General features: G+C 40.8%; 3 protein-coding genes across 6 annotated transcripts in view; 1 reads left to right on the plus strand and 2 right to left on the minus strand.

The window, feature by feature from the left end:
- Nucleotides 1–142, minus strand: part of LOC125489135 (zinc finger protein 62-like) — a 35,657-nt gene extending 35,515 nt beyond the window's left edge. Inside the window, exon 1 of the mRNA XM_048623967.1 lies at nucleotides 8–142. The gene's annotated coding sequence lies outside the window, so the exon portion shown is untranslated. The remainder of the gene's footprint in view (nucleotides 1–7) is intronic.
- Nucleotides 1–12,868, plus strand: part of LOC119693291 (zinc finger protein 1 homolog) — a 538,991-nt gene that overhangs the window by 203,719 nt on the left and 322,404 nt on the right. The gene's annotated exons all lie outside the window — the stretch shown is intronic.
- Nucleotides 1–12,868, minus strand: part of LOC119693302 (zinc finger protein 62-like) — a 159,265-nt gene that overhangs the window by 4,860 nt on the left and 141,537 nt on the right. The gene's annotated exons all lie outside the window — the stretch shown is intronic.

A 12,868-nucleotide genomic window follows, 5' to 3' on the forward strand; every position in this document is an offset into this window, starting at 1 on the left:
TTCTTACCCAATGCAGTGCTAAACACTTTATTCAGCAGACTATCGGTGAAATTATCATTTATTAGCTTTAAGGGTGCGAATAGCTAAGAACATTTTTAGGTTTTTGACAAAAACACATCCAAGCACAACACAAGCCAAAGCCAAGCTGGGGGGGTCAGTGCCTTAAAGGCGGAACTTTTAGTAGAAGGTAGCGCCATCTCTTTATATTACTCTTGTTACCAAAAAAGATGTAAGATGGCGTTATCAACAAGACCATAGAACAATAACAAGACACATAGATAAGTAGTATTTGAATGTTAACATTGTCATGATCTATGGCTATTATGTAGTCTGAGCCTATCTGAAACCTAGTTAAACATTGTGAGATATGGCGTTTCGACTTTCTCCGTGTTCGGCATCATAAGGGTCACAGTGACAGTTAAATAAAGTCCATTTTTCTCTCCACCTTTAATTTGCAAGGTGCGGGTGCCTATATAAATAGAGTGAGTCGCCCGCGCGCCTCAGTTGGTTTTTGATTTTTGAAGTGAACACTTCGGCAAAATGGCTCAATGTAGCCACGGTTCTTGTCGGCTTCGCTCCGACGGGGAAAAATATAATATTGAATTTGCGGAGTCATCGCTGCCGGGAGCTGTAGCGTGATGCGGACCAGGCGGCGCGGGGCCTGCCGGCTGCTGCGCACGCAGCCATTGCTGAGGATTTCGCAACGAAGGTTTGAGTTGATAAGCCGTGAGTAAAATGCTATTATTTACTGCTTTTAAAAGCTCAGCCACTGGTCATAATGCTCCGGCGCTTGGGGTTTTTATCCCACGCAGTAGGGTCCGATTCAATAGTCGTGGTGATGATTGATCACATATTCCGGTCCTACTAGTGGCGCTTGAGCTAGATGCTTACATTAATGACCGCTTTAAGTAAAGCATATGTTAATTTTATACAGGAAAAAATAATTAAAAATATATTTTTCTACCCTCAATTTCTAATATTTTTAGAAAACAGTTGATAAAAACTTTGCAATTACAATAATGCACTTGATTATAGCTTATGTAAGGCTTTACAAACAGGAGCTTTCCAGGACCGTCATAGGATTTTTTACAGGAAGCACGTGGCTCCGAGTTTCAGTATGTTGGGACATTGTGGCATGTGTGGCGAGTAATGTGATCCACCGGTACCTACCCGCTAAGGGTAGGCAGGCCGATTCGGTGAAATTGAAGTTTCGTGTAACCTGCACCCGGCCCTGTGCTCCTGCGCTGGTCGCCGTCTCGTGGCACCTGCATCGCAGCGTACGCCCGGCCCTGCCCTCCTACCCTGGCCACCGGTTCGTGCCACCTGCACCGCAGCATACACCCGGCCCTGTGCTCCTGCGCTGGCCGCCGTCTCGTGCCACCTGCATCGCAACGTACACCCGGTCCTGGCCGTGGCCACCGGTTTGTGCTACCTGCATCGCTGCATAGACCCAGCCATGCACTCCTGCCCTGGCGGCTGTGTTGTCCCACCTGCATCGCTGCGCACACCTGGCACTCCTGTTCTGGTTGCCAGATCCAAACGCCCCCTGTCTGGGAAGAGATTTTATGCTCGGCGGAACCGCCTGCACTATTGCTAGCACGGTCATCATCATCATCAGCCATCATTATGAGTGACTTGTTTAGAAGGTATCGAGTAACGTGCGCTATTCATCAGTGATTTTGGCATATGCAGACGAACGTTTACTGCCAAGGTTGGTCATGTTAGCCATACAAGGGCACACCAACGAAGCCTGAGTAACCACCTGCAGTCGCCGTAGCCGCATCGGCATGGATGACGACAAATCGGGTAACGTGCACCGCTTCTAAAAGTGTTATAGCACTTCAATTTGATGCCTCCGCTGAGGTAGGGTATTCTATTAAAGCAGCTTTCTTCTGAACTGCCTGTGAAAGTGACCTGTAGACTGCTCCTGGGGATAGTTGTGCAATAATTTTTTTTTTTATTTCGATGTGTCTGCTGAAGAAACTGTCTAATGCAGCTTTTGTTCTAAACTGCCTAAAGATCATTGGACTACTCATGGGAATGGTGACGCACGGTAAGTACAGGAGCTTTACTCTATACTGATGAGAAACGAACGAACGAGAGCTGTCGTGCAATCGGCACGTTTAATACATACAAACAGATAGAGCGGCCCGCGCCGCAGTGCACTGAAAGTTCGTTTTTCGTCATATAAAGTGACCCCCAGACAATCTTAAGTGTCATGACACATCGGCAGATTCCAGCTTTGAGTCTTTTCTTTTCTCGGCTGTGAGCAAAGTGAATCCCACCGGCGAGTGTTCAACCTAAAAGCACTGAGCTAATTCCTGATTTCGTGAAAGTCGCTGTTGCTATACCATACCGCTTCACAAGTTACCGAATTTATTATGATCCTACTGTCGGGTGATCATGATCGGAGTGTCATCGCGGTTTCTGAGTGGCACCATATTAGCTGTCTTCCTTATGTCCCAGTGGATTGTGAGTGTGTATCCGAGCTCTTTGTTGAAAAATGCGTGAACCTCCTACGCAGCAGCTGTCTACTAGTTGTGTATCGAATAAATCGAGTAACGGTGCTCTTGCACGAGACGACTACCTTTTGGTAAAATTATAACTTCCACTATTCTGGGAACATGCATATAGGTACCTACTGTGTACTGTGTATCACATCACGTGTAGCCGCAGCCCTACTCAATGTACGGGGCTAGATAATAAACAATGGCAGTCGTCATTAAATTTCTATGAATTTCGAAGGTCATCATTTGGAGCACAATCCAAAGGGTGAAAGTACATAGTCATGCCTAAACGGCTTCTCTAATGAAAATGTATTTTTAATTCGATTCTGGCGCAATCGTTTCATAACTATTTTTCAACACTGTATCTGCTGAAACTACTTAGACTGACTGGTTAAGATGCAGGCGTGCCGTTTTCACAATTCCATTTTGAGTAATCCTCAACTGTTTTATGGATCTTTCAGTTAGTTACGTAACTAGTTACCAAGTAAAAAATTACTTGTGTCATGCTCGTACTCGTATCTCATTTAGGAGCTCTCTGGCCTCTAGCTGAAGGCTAGAACTGGTATATATATCTACTAAGCTAGTACAGAGTTATAACCGGGCAGCGGTGACGTGGTAGCTGCTTGATTTATTAGAGTTTGCTGAAAACTTTCTAAATAAGTAATAATTATTAGTCATAATATTAACTCTTCGCAGTTCTTTCAGAATGCAATACCAGGTCGCTGAAGTAGGTGACCTTCCTTAGCTGGACAACAACAACAACAAGCATTTTTGTTTTAAAGAATGTCACAGTTATTCGCCTTTCCACTGTCATATCGATGTCCAAGGACTTTTTCTTGGGTATAGCTAACTACCTAAGTTTACCTATAGATAGCCGCAAGCTATCTGCTGTTGGCGAACTGTCAGCTCTGATTGATAAGTCAGGCTCGAGGTGGCTCGTCCAACCGTCCATGTTCCCGCCACCATGATTGTTGCTTCCACAGATTAGAGACATAGACTATGTTGGCTGTCGTCGCATCAAGTCTGATCAGGTACAACTAACATCTTTACGTACCATCTTTATTTAATCGAGCTATTTTATTTTGTTTTATCTAGGTTGACTTAATGGTTTCAAAATCGAACCTACAACAATGTAAGTAGGTACCTACCTACGTACCTTTGAGGTTGCAACAAGGCGAAGCCTTAACCTTTAAGTATGGACGTGGAGTCTCACAGGCTACCTAATGTTTACGTTTTCATAGTTTTGCCTATTTCTCCCCGCTCCCCGCGATTGAGCGGCTCAGTAGCTTTTGTTTTCGTTGCCAAATTACCAATGAGGGAGGAGGTTGAGTCGTCCGGTGAATATCACGTGAGTAATGACCATCAAAAAATTTACTGGAGCCTGTCAGGCTACACGTCCATTGCTGTCATACAATACTTTTTGTATGGGCGATTATGTTTTTTTAGTTTTTTTTTTCAAAATGTGTAAAATAAGTAATGCTGGTACTTCTAAAGGTAAAGGTAATTTCTAAAAAAACTAGCACGTGTGCATGTAGTGCCTCATGTGCAAAGACGTGATATAAATAGACGATTGCCAAGAGAACTGAGGTTGACTAATGAATCGAGTTTTAGGTGATGATAATTATGGTCACAGAAGGTGTCCAGGATCAAGAAACCAGTCAAGGGTCCACAAGAGCATGTAGAATCTGTCCCGCGAAAAAACATAGGATGAATACCTATGTTTGTGTTGCCTGTGTGTCTCCAAGTGTTCTAGACCTCTGTGCATTCACTGCCAATAAATTGGCGCTATTAGACTGTGGTCAATATTTTATATAATAGTTACCTGAAGCAGGTGTTTTGTGTTTTTGGTTACTTATGTATTATATTTTAAGAAAATAAGACTAATTTTGTTATGGTAATAAGTTTGACTGTTTTTAATACCAGAAAATGTAGCCTCAGTAAATTAGGACTTAAAAGTGCCATAAGTTTGAATTTTTCACATTTCTATATTTTTAAAAATAATATTTGATTACATAAGCACGTAATTTTATTGCTAAATCCTTTAAATTCAATATCCAATCAGTTTTAAAGTAATCTTATATCAAATTCTCAAAAAAAAGTGTATGCATATAGGAGTCTGTGAGGCTCCACGTCCGCACTGGTGTTAAGAAAAAATGACGTCCATACTTAAAGGTTAAGGTTTTGGCAGAGACCTGCCCTTAGTGTTGACGAATATACCTAAAGGTGACCTTGTTAATGTTTTTCATATGAAGTACTGAACATTTTACTTATCCTGGTGGCATGACTGATCATTTACTTACCCAGTTAAGACATGTTAGCCGGGTTTCATTTATCAACTATTATAATTGTTATTGTTGTGTTAATCAATCTTTATTAATTGATGTCGTCTACCAAGGAATGCTGCCAGAGCTCATAATATTCACACATGATGATACAGAATGATAGTAGCCCACAAAATCGGTGCAAAGGCTTATAAAATAACTTTCCTTCCTAGTAGGACTGCACAGGAACTCGTTAACCGCCGAGTTAGTTAGAATACAAAATTAGACTGTGTGTTACTTGTCAAACTAGAATATGAATATGGTGACCTGCATCATGTTTTGAAAAACTGAATACTTAGTTATCCGCCAGTGTCACAGCCTTCATCTAATCTTTTCCATTAGCTGATGAGGCTGAGATATTTAGTAAAATTATCTTCCCTTCAAGCACCACTCCTCGTTCCAAGGACTAGATGCCGCGCCAGGTGTTGCAGGCCGTGTCGTCGTACAGGGCTGACTGAGCAGGTCCTCGAGGCTCCAGGGCGGCTGCTGCATTTCTGAGGTCAGTCCAGAATTACATACCCTAGTCAGCATGTGCTGACCTGAGCCCCAGCGGCCTGGATCGATATTCTACATTTTACAGCTTTTAAATATTGTTGCAAAGTATTTCACTAGTTCCATCCATTCGGCTAGTGTATGTTAAAAATATTGCCTTGACAATAACAAGATTTTGATCAATAATTACTTATAAGTATTGCTTTCGAAGAGGCACTGTGTGTATCCATATGTATAAATACCTACCTATATGTATAGGTACATACCTTCCATAACTTTCGGACAAGTCAGGAATAATAAGGAAGTACTTAAGTCTTCTGTATACTTATACCTTTCTTTTTAGTATATCTATTACCTAGAAATCTATGCATTATAAATTTATAGATTCAAATATTTATCTACTGATATACTCATCAGTAGCTTATGGGTCACAGTTGGTTTTCTCTCCACCATGCGATAATAAACACATCTCACAATGTTTAACTAGGTTTCAGATAGGCTCAGACTACATAATAGACGCATTTTTCCTGAAATAAAAATGACATATTATGTATCTAGCCTATCTGAAACCTAGTCATTTCTGCATGGTGATATTACAACTGAGGCGCGCGGGCGACTCACTCTATTTATATAGGCACCCGCACCTTGCAAATTAAAGGTGGAGAGAAAAATGGACTTTATTTAACTGTCACTGTGACCCTTATGATGCCGAACACGGAGAAAGTCGAAACGCCATATCTCACAATGTTTAACTAGGTTTCAGATAGGCTAGATACATAATATGTCATTTTTATTTCAGGAAAAATGCGTCTATTATGAAGAAATTGCGTGTCAGTGTCAGTTCAGTTGTCTTACAATGTCTCGTAAATAACATTTTTGTATTAAAAGCCTATATTCTCGGTATATCGTTATTTATAAATTTTATTTACTTACCTACAAATAAAAATAAACATGATTTGTCAAGAAATAGCATATTTATCCGCAAAAAGTGTTTTTATGAAATTCTTGCGACCTGACAGATTCCATATGGATCCAGGTTCCATGTGGTTCCACGGGAACTGAGCTGAAATGGCGGCACTGGCAAAGAGCGATCGACATCTTCATATCCGTTGAAGATTAAAATACTATGTGTACCAAACTGATAAATGTCGTCAAAGATTTGCCTCACGAGGATAAATGATGCACTATTATCTTGGACGAAATGACTTTATCACCACAAGTGCATTATGATGCCGCTAGGGATCAATTGAAAGGATTTGCTTACTAACAAAACATGAATTGGTTTTCATGGTGAAAGGAATAAAAAAGGAATACACACACCCACTCGCATATTATTTTACAAGTGACATGAACAAAACTGAACTGAAACATTGTTATATGCGAGGTAATAAAGAATTATATTTATAATAATTTGTTTTTTATTATTGTTGCATGTAGGTAGGTACATAAATAGATTGAACTTACATTTCTTAACTGTTGTGTGGTGTAACTACGTTAAGGCAAATATGTCTTATAGTGCAGGTGGGTTATTCCGAATTTCGGGTAATTCCGATTTTTGCCAATTTCTTCCAAACGCAGCCATACTTTGAAACGTGGAACCATTCACTTTGATGGCAACTTAATCTTCTTGCTTGGGTTTGTTCCACGGTTCAAAGTATCGCTGCGTTTGGAAGAAATCGGCAAAAATCGGAATTATACGAAATACGGAATAACCCACCTGCACTATATCTTTATAGATTGAAGTAAATAACTTGTGATAACAATATCTATACATACAGGATGTCCCAACAGGGCACCCTGTATGTATGTACAATGAGGCTGAGAAATATAAAGAGATGGCGCTGTTCAGTATGACGTATAGAGTATGACAAAAAACTCCTCGAGATGGCACTCTTTTCACAATTATTTATTTTTTCTCTATGCCAAGCCGTCATATATCATTGACATTTTGTTTGTAAATGAAAGTACTCTGTGGTTTGTGTTTTAATTTCACAGATTAAGTATTTCATTTTTACATCAACACCACCGCCGCCACAGCCGAGGCCTCACATGTTCCTTCTTGAGAGCTCTTACTTGCAGGTATTCTCGAGTAAAAGCAAGATAAAAATTATAAGTAAATTTTAAAAGGAAAGACAAACAAAGTAGATATCATAGACTAGTTTTGATGACAAACAACAGATGGCGCTGAGAACTCAATACCGGTACAGGACTGTATGAATTAACCGCGGTATCGAAGTTTATCAGCTAACTGAAATATATACCTAGAAATTCCAACGCGAAGTTAAAGATAGAAAACATTGCATGATAGATAATATTCCGCCTCCTTGTACTACAAGTTTTGTTTAGTTTGCTGGTAGTTACTTACCTATAGCAGCGCTGTCATGTAGCATTTCATAGCTTGACAGAGGAGCGGCTTCTTATTGAAAGAGAAGTAGGTAGGTATTACGTTCCTTGGACTCACCTCACTCTCTCACTCCATAAAAGTACTTTTATATTTTATGTATATTGATGTACCTAGATCATACCTAATCCTGCATGAAGCCTGCCTTAAGTGGAATGATATTAAATCTTCTTAGTTACTACTTTCCTACTAGAGTTAGTGAGGACCCCGCGTCCCCCGCAGCCCCGCATAGTCAGACACATTGCCACAGAGGAACAATACACTAGACGTTGCGCTCAACTCCCCGTCTCCATGCTGACCCGCATGGGGAGTGCGAGTTTTTACTCCGTTAGAATAGCGGCGAGTAAACGCGAATTTGTGTAGCGCGAGAGAGTCGCCACCTAGCGGTATACGTGCTGCACTAGCTCCGCACCGTACAAATGTCGATTTTCACTGCTCAATCAGTTATGAAAAACACACCTAGCCCTCAGTTAAGTTGCCGGGGTGCGGGGGACCCAAGGGCAGCAAGAAACTACGTTGTTCTTAAAACGCCAAAAAATTTGATCGCATTCTATAACACTACTACAAATAAACTCTCTAACGTAGGTATTTATTGATTATTGAGGTGAAGTATATTGTAGTCTTTAAAATTATATAGGTGGTTACTGTCCAATATTTTATTCACATAAGAGTAATGACAAAACAAGCTTTGAATGAGTAGCTAGTAGCCGCCGCAGACGCCGTGTCCCGGTCGTCGGTGCACACATGGCGGCGTACAGTTGACGGCGAGCTGCGAGCGCAAGCGCTGAGCTGGACAGAAGCCAGGACAGTTGCTGAGGACAGGACGGCGCGGCGCACTCTTGCGAAGGCCCTCTGTACCGCCGCGGCACTAGCACAGCAACAGGTACCACAAATATGAAAAAAATATCAGTATTTAGCAATAATAATGTTTATTAAATATAAAGAACCAAATAGTTGTTTTAATCTACCGATTTAATGTAATTTTTTTATGTTCCGAGGCTTCCAATTGAGCCGGGATTTCAGGCATCTCGGTGTACAACAGCACGGCTAGTATGGCCATAATAAGACAACATGTGAAGTGACTGATTAAATTGAGTCACTTTTTGATATCAGTCTTAAATGTTAGCATAGGGTGTACATGGGACTCGTTTTATTTGTGTGATTCGGCGTTAGTCCCAGTGACACTGTAACTTTTCTGCTCTGTGCAAATTAGTTTTTCAAATGTTATTTTTTTCCGAAAACCTCTCATTTCGCACATGACAATCCGAACCGTCATATCTTGCAAAATCGCAAATTTTTTTTATTACATTTTTGCATTCTACAGATCATGCTCTACAATCTGGTAAAACAGTCATATCTGTAGCTCATTTCTGGGCCGAGATATGGACCCATACGACTGTCTTGCCTGTTGTGATGCACACGCATTGTCGATGGACAAACGGTCATATTTTAGTTTAATACGCTGACCATGTCTGAAGCGCGGGCTCCGGTCGTTTTATCTTAACCTTTAACTGCCGACGTGGTCTAAACGCGCCACTAACAACGAGGTTACGTCTGAGAGACGTAGATAATTGAAAAATCAATTAAAAATAAAGTATTCGTTTTATTTCATTTATAACAACCCATAAAAATACTATAGTTAAATGGCTTATAATATATGGATAGTCAATAAAACAATTAGTTAATTTAACAAGAAATCAGCCTGTTTTCATGAGACCCCAAGTTTTATTTTAACATTTTTAGGAACTTTTATTAGACATATATATTTTTTTATTTATACACATATCAGTAGATTTTTTTAAATAATTTTACTCTTTTATAACTAATAAAATAAAATAAAAAAGAATCAGCACAAAAACTTAACGAAAAAAAAAACTGACACACAATCAAGTTAGCATATTTATGGCTTGCAGCTATTGCATATTTGTAGGAAACATAAAAGGCACATGGGTTTCTTGCAGAGACAACATGAATTTTTTGTGCGTCTTTTTAGTTGACTTGGACAAATTGCACAGGTCTACGCTACGGTATGCTCTGGCCGGAGTCGGTGAGGGCATATATATCTGTAGCTCGTTCAATGGAACAACGTAGTTCTCGTGGTGGTCTGATATTTCATCCCCTCCCACGTCCTGTCTCCTATCTCTCAGTTTCCTATGATTATCAATTGCTTGATTTTTATAATCACTAGGTAGTGTCCTCTCTTTTGACCCTGAACTGCCACTTTCAGACATTCCGTAGGAAAAAATCATATGGTTATTACGATGTGACGACCTCAAGACACTAAGGTAGTACATGCATTTACAACGTGGTGACGACCAAGAGACGTATCAAGTTTGGAACATAAACACCGTACTTACGTCTGTGAGACGTCTCGAGCTCCGCATAGAACACCTGTGCAAGCAACGTAAGCGGGACGCTGACGGCACGTAAAACATGCGGGGGGAGGAGGGTACTGAGCCGCGGAACCTTGCTAACGCTTCAGGTGAAGAAATATTGACAAAATAAAAACGCGGCCGTCTGTGAGACGTATAGGTCGGCAGTTAAAGGTTAAGTTAAGACAAGTGTAGTTACGAAATACGCAAAATGTGATGAATCAAAACGTATTATAATGTAAATAATACTATTTTGCTTGTTTCGCACGAAGAATTTTTATTGTATTATTTCTAGATAATACTATCTTGCCTGTTTTATTATTGAATTTTTACTAATTTGATTGTTGTATGTTTTTATGTGACGGTTTAGCTATGGGATTCGTCAAGATAATACTGTTTGTCCAGTTAAATCAATAATTTTTCTATGTCATAAGAGAAATAATACGGTTTGTACGGTTTTTAATGTAATTATTCATGGAATATTTGAGTTGTAGTAACATCACGAAGCTACATAAACGTGCTGCTAAACTAGTTTTGACGGCAATTCCTCCGAACAAAAGGCTTGGAACCTGAAGGGTATTGCAGCTAAGGAACCTAAGACTCCAGACAATGACTTTGACGATGATTTGGTTGACCCTACTTACGTATAAACCTGTCGAAGAAATAGTGACTCTGTCCAATTTCTCCGAATCTTCCAGAGCAATAACAGCAACATTGCGAGCATGCCCATAGCAGTTCTGAAGTCTGATGTTTGCGTTAAATGTTTGGCCCCCTGGCATTTCAGCTTGAGGAAGATTTTAAAAGCTTGGTTGAGATCTCTTACGAATTACCTTATTTCTGATGTAGTTATTCAGAGAAACGCCGAGCATAGCTGTTTCTATTGCTCGATAAGCGACTTTAACCCGTTGGAGGAGTCCAACAGTCACAGCCGTTTCTGAACCAGACGTCATCACTGGCAGGGTGCACTGATTGAAGACCTTTGAGTTCAGACTTTAGAAACGGACTCAAGGTAAATGTGTGACGAAGTTTACCTTATGCAGGTCAACTTATAGTATGCTTGTCTTCTGCCTAGTTTAATAGTCTGCCCATTGCCCAAGTTAGACAAATTCCTGAGCAATTTTGATCTTTGGCTTCCCATGCAACTACCACCGAATTTGGTTTAATGTAAGCATTCAATTAAATAAGACTTATTTCTTAAATAAATATTACAGTGCACTTCTGTTCAGTTTTGGCGATATTAAATCCCTCTGTTGAATTACTCTTTGCAATTCAGTCTTGATTTGTAGACAAGCACACAGTCGATGCTATGCCAGTAGTGGCGTTTTACAGATACCTCAACACATCCATATAGCGACATTCAATTTGACATCTCTGCAAGGTTTCCAGAAGTGTCCACGTCTCGATGAAATATCCAAAGCTTTTGGTCAACCATGGCCACCAAGTTTATAATCTGCCTGAGGTTGGAAATAGTGCTTGACCGACGGTACGTCCTGACCGTACCATCTGAATGTCAGCGCTTACCGTCGCGTCGGTTGCAAAATGCATTCAGTGCTTCGCTGACGGAGCGACCCTACAAGCTCATAGCTCGTTGGTCGACCGACACGTACGCTGACCCACGAGCCCGACCGACGGCTGCACCGACGTGTCACACGAAATCACGCGCGTACCGTCAGCGTAGCTGCACTCATAGACTTGCATAGATATAGCTACGTCAAGCGACGGTCAGCGCTGACCATCGGTCGAGCACTATTTCTAGCCTTAAGTACTGTTTGATGATCTATGGTGATTAAGAATTCGGCAAACTAATTAGGCAAAATAATTGAAACGGTTTAAAATGATTCTTGAGAACGTACATAAATCTCACTTATATAGCCTCGGTCTATAGTTCCATAGAACGGTTTTTATTTAAAGTTCCTTAGAACGGTTACCATTGTTGAAAAAATACCACGACACTATCGTACGATGCCTCCGGTGTTATACCAGTACAAGCAACCGACTTGCACTACTTCTTGAGCTGTCCGAGGCTTCGAGACTAGTAATACCTCCAGGTTTCAGAAGCTATGAGGTAATGCTGTCTGCACCAGGATTATATTTGATTTATAGCTGCTCAAGGGCTATTCAAATCTTGTCCTCAGTTTTCAACTTCGTCTGGTGGTTCTCCCATGCTTCTTCTTCTTCTTCAATCCCGCTTCTCCTCCGAGGAGTCTGGAGCTGACACCAGGCGCTTCCATCCTTCTCTGTCGTTGAGCAAGTTGAGCTCTGGCCACGATTTCCCTTTCTCTTGGGCCTCGCTGAATATGGACCGCTTCCAGGTATGAGCTGGTCGACCGGGTCGCCTTGAACCGCCCTGGGGTTTCCATTGTAGGGCCACTTTCGGGATATGATCATCAGGTCTTTTCAGTGTGTGGCCCAGCCATCGCCATTTTCGCTCTTGGACGTCTATGTCTATAGGCTTTTGGTTTGTAACCTTCCATAGCTCGATATTGGTGATGGTGTTCGGTCAGTGTCTTCGTATGATACTTCGTAGATAGTTGTTGACGATCTCCCATGCTGCTGAACGAATACTTTCACCCGCGATTTAGCTCTATAGCTGCTTCTATAACTAGTGTATTGTAGCAACGAAGGTCTTTTCGTATCAGCTTCTTTATACGCTTGGTGAGGGCGTGTTATTCTGACGAAATGTTACTCACAATTTGATCTCATAGTTTGTAATTATCTATTATGGAAAGCAATAAATAATACAATTGTTTTTGTATCATTCTTCGCTACGAAACT

The sequence above is a fragment of the Plutella xylostella genome, chromosome 11 (genome assembly GCF_932276165.1).
Source record: "Plutella xylostella chromosome 11, ilPluXylo3.1, whole genome shotgun sequence".
NCBI lineage: Eukaryota > Metazoa > Arthropoda > Insecta > Lepidoptera > Plutellidae > Plutella > Plutella xylostella.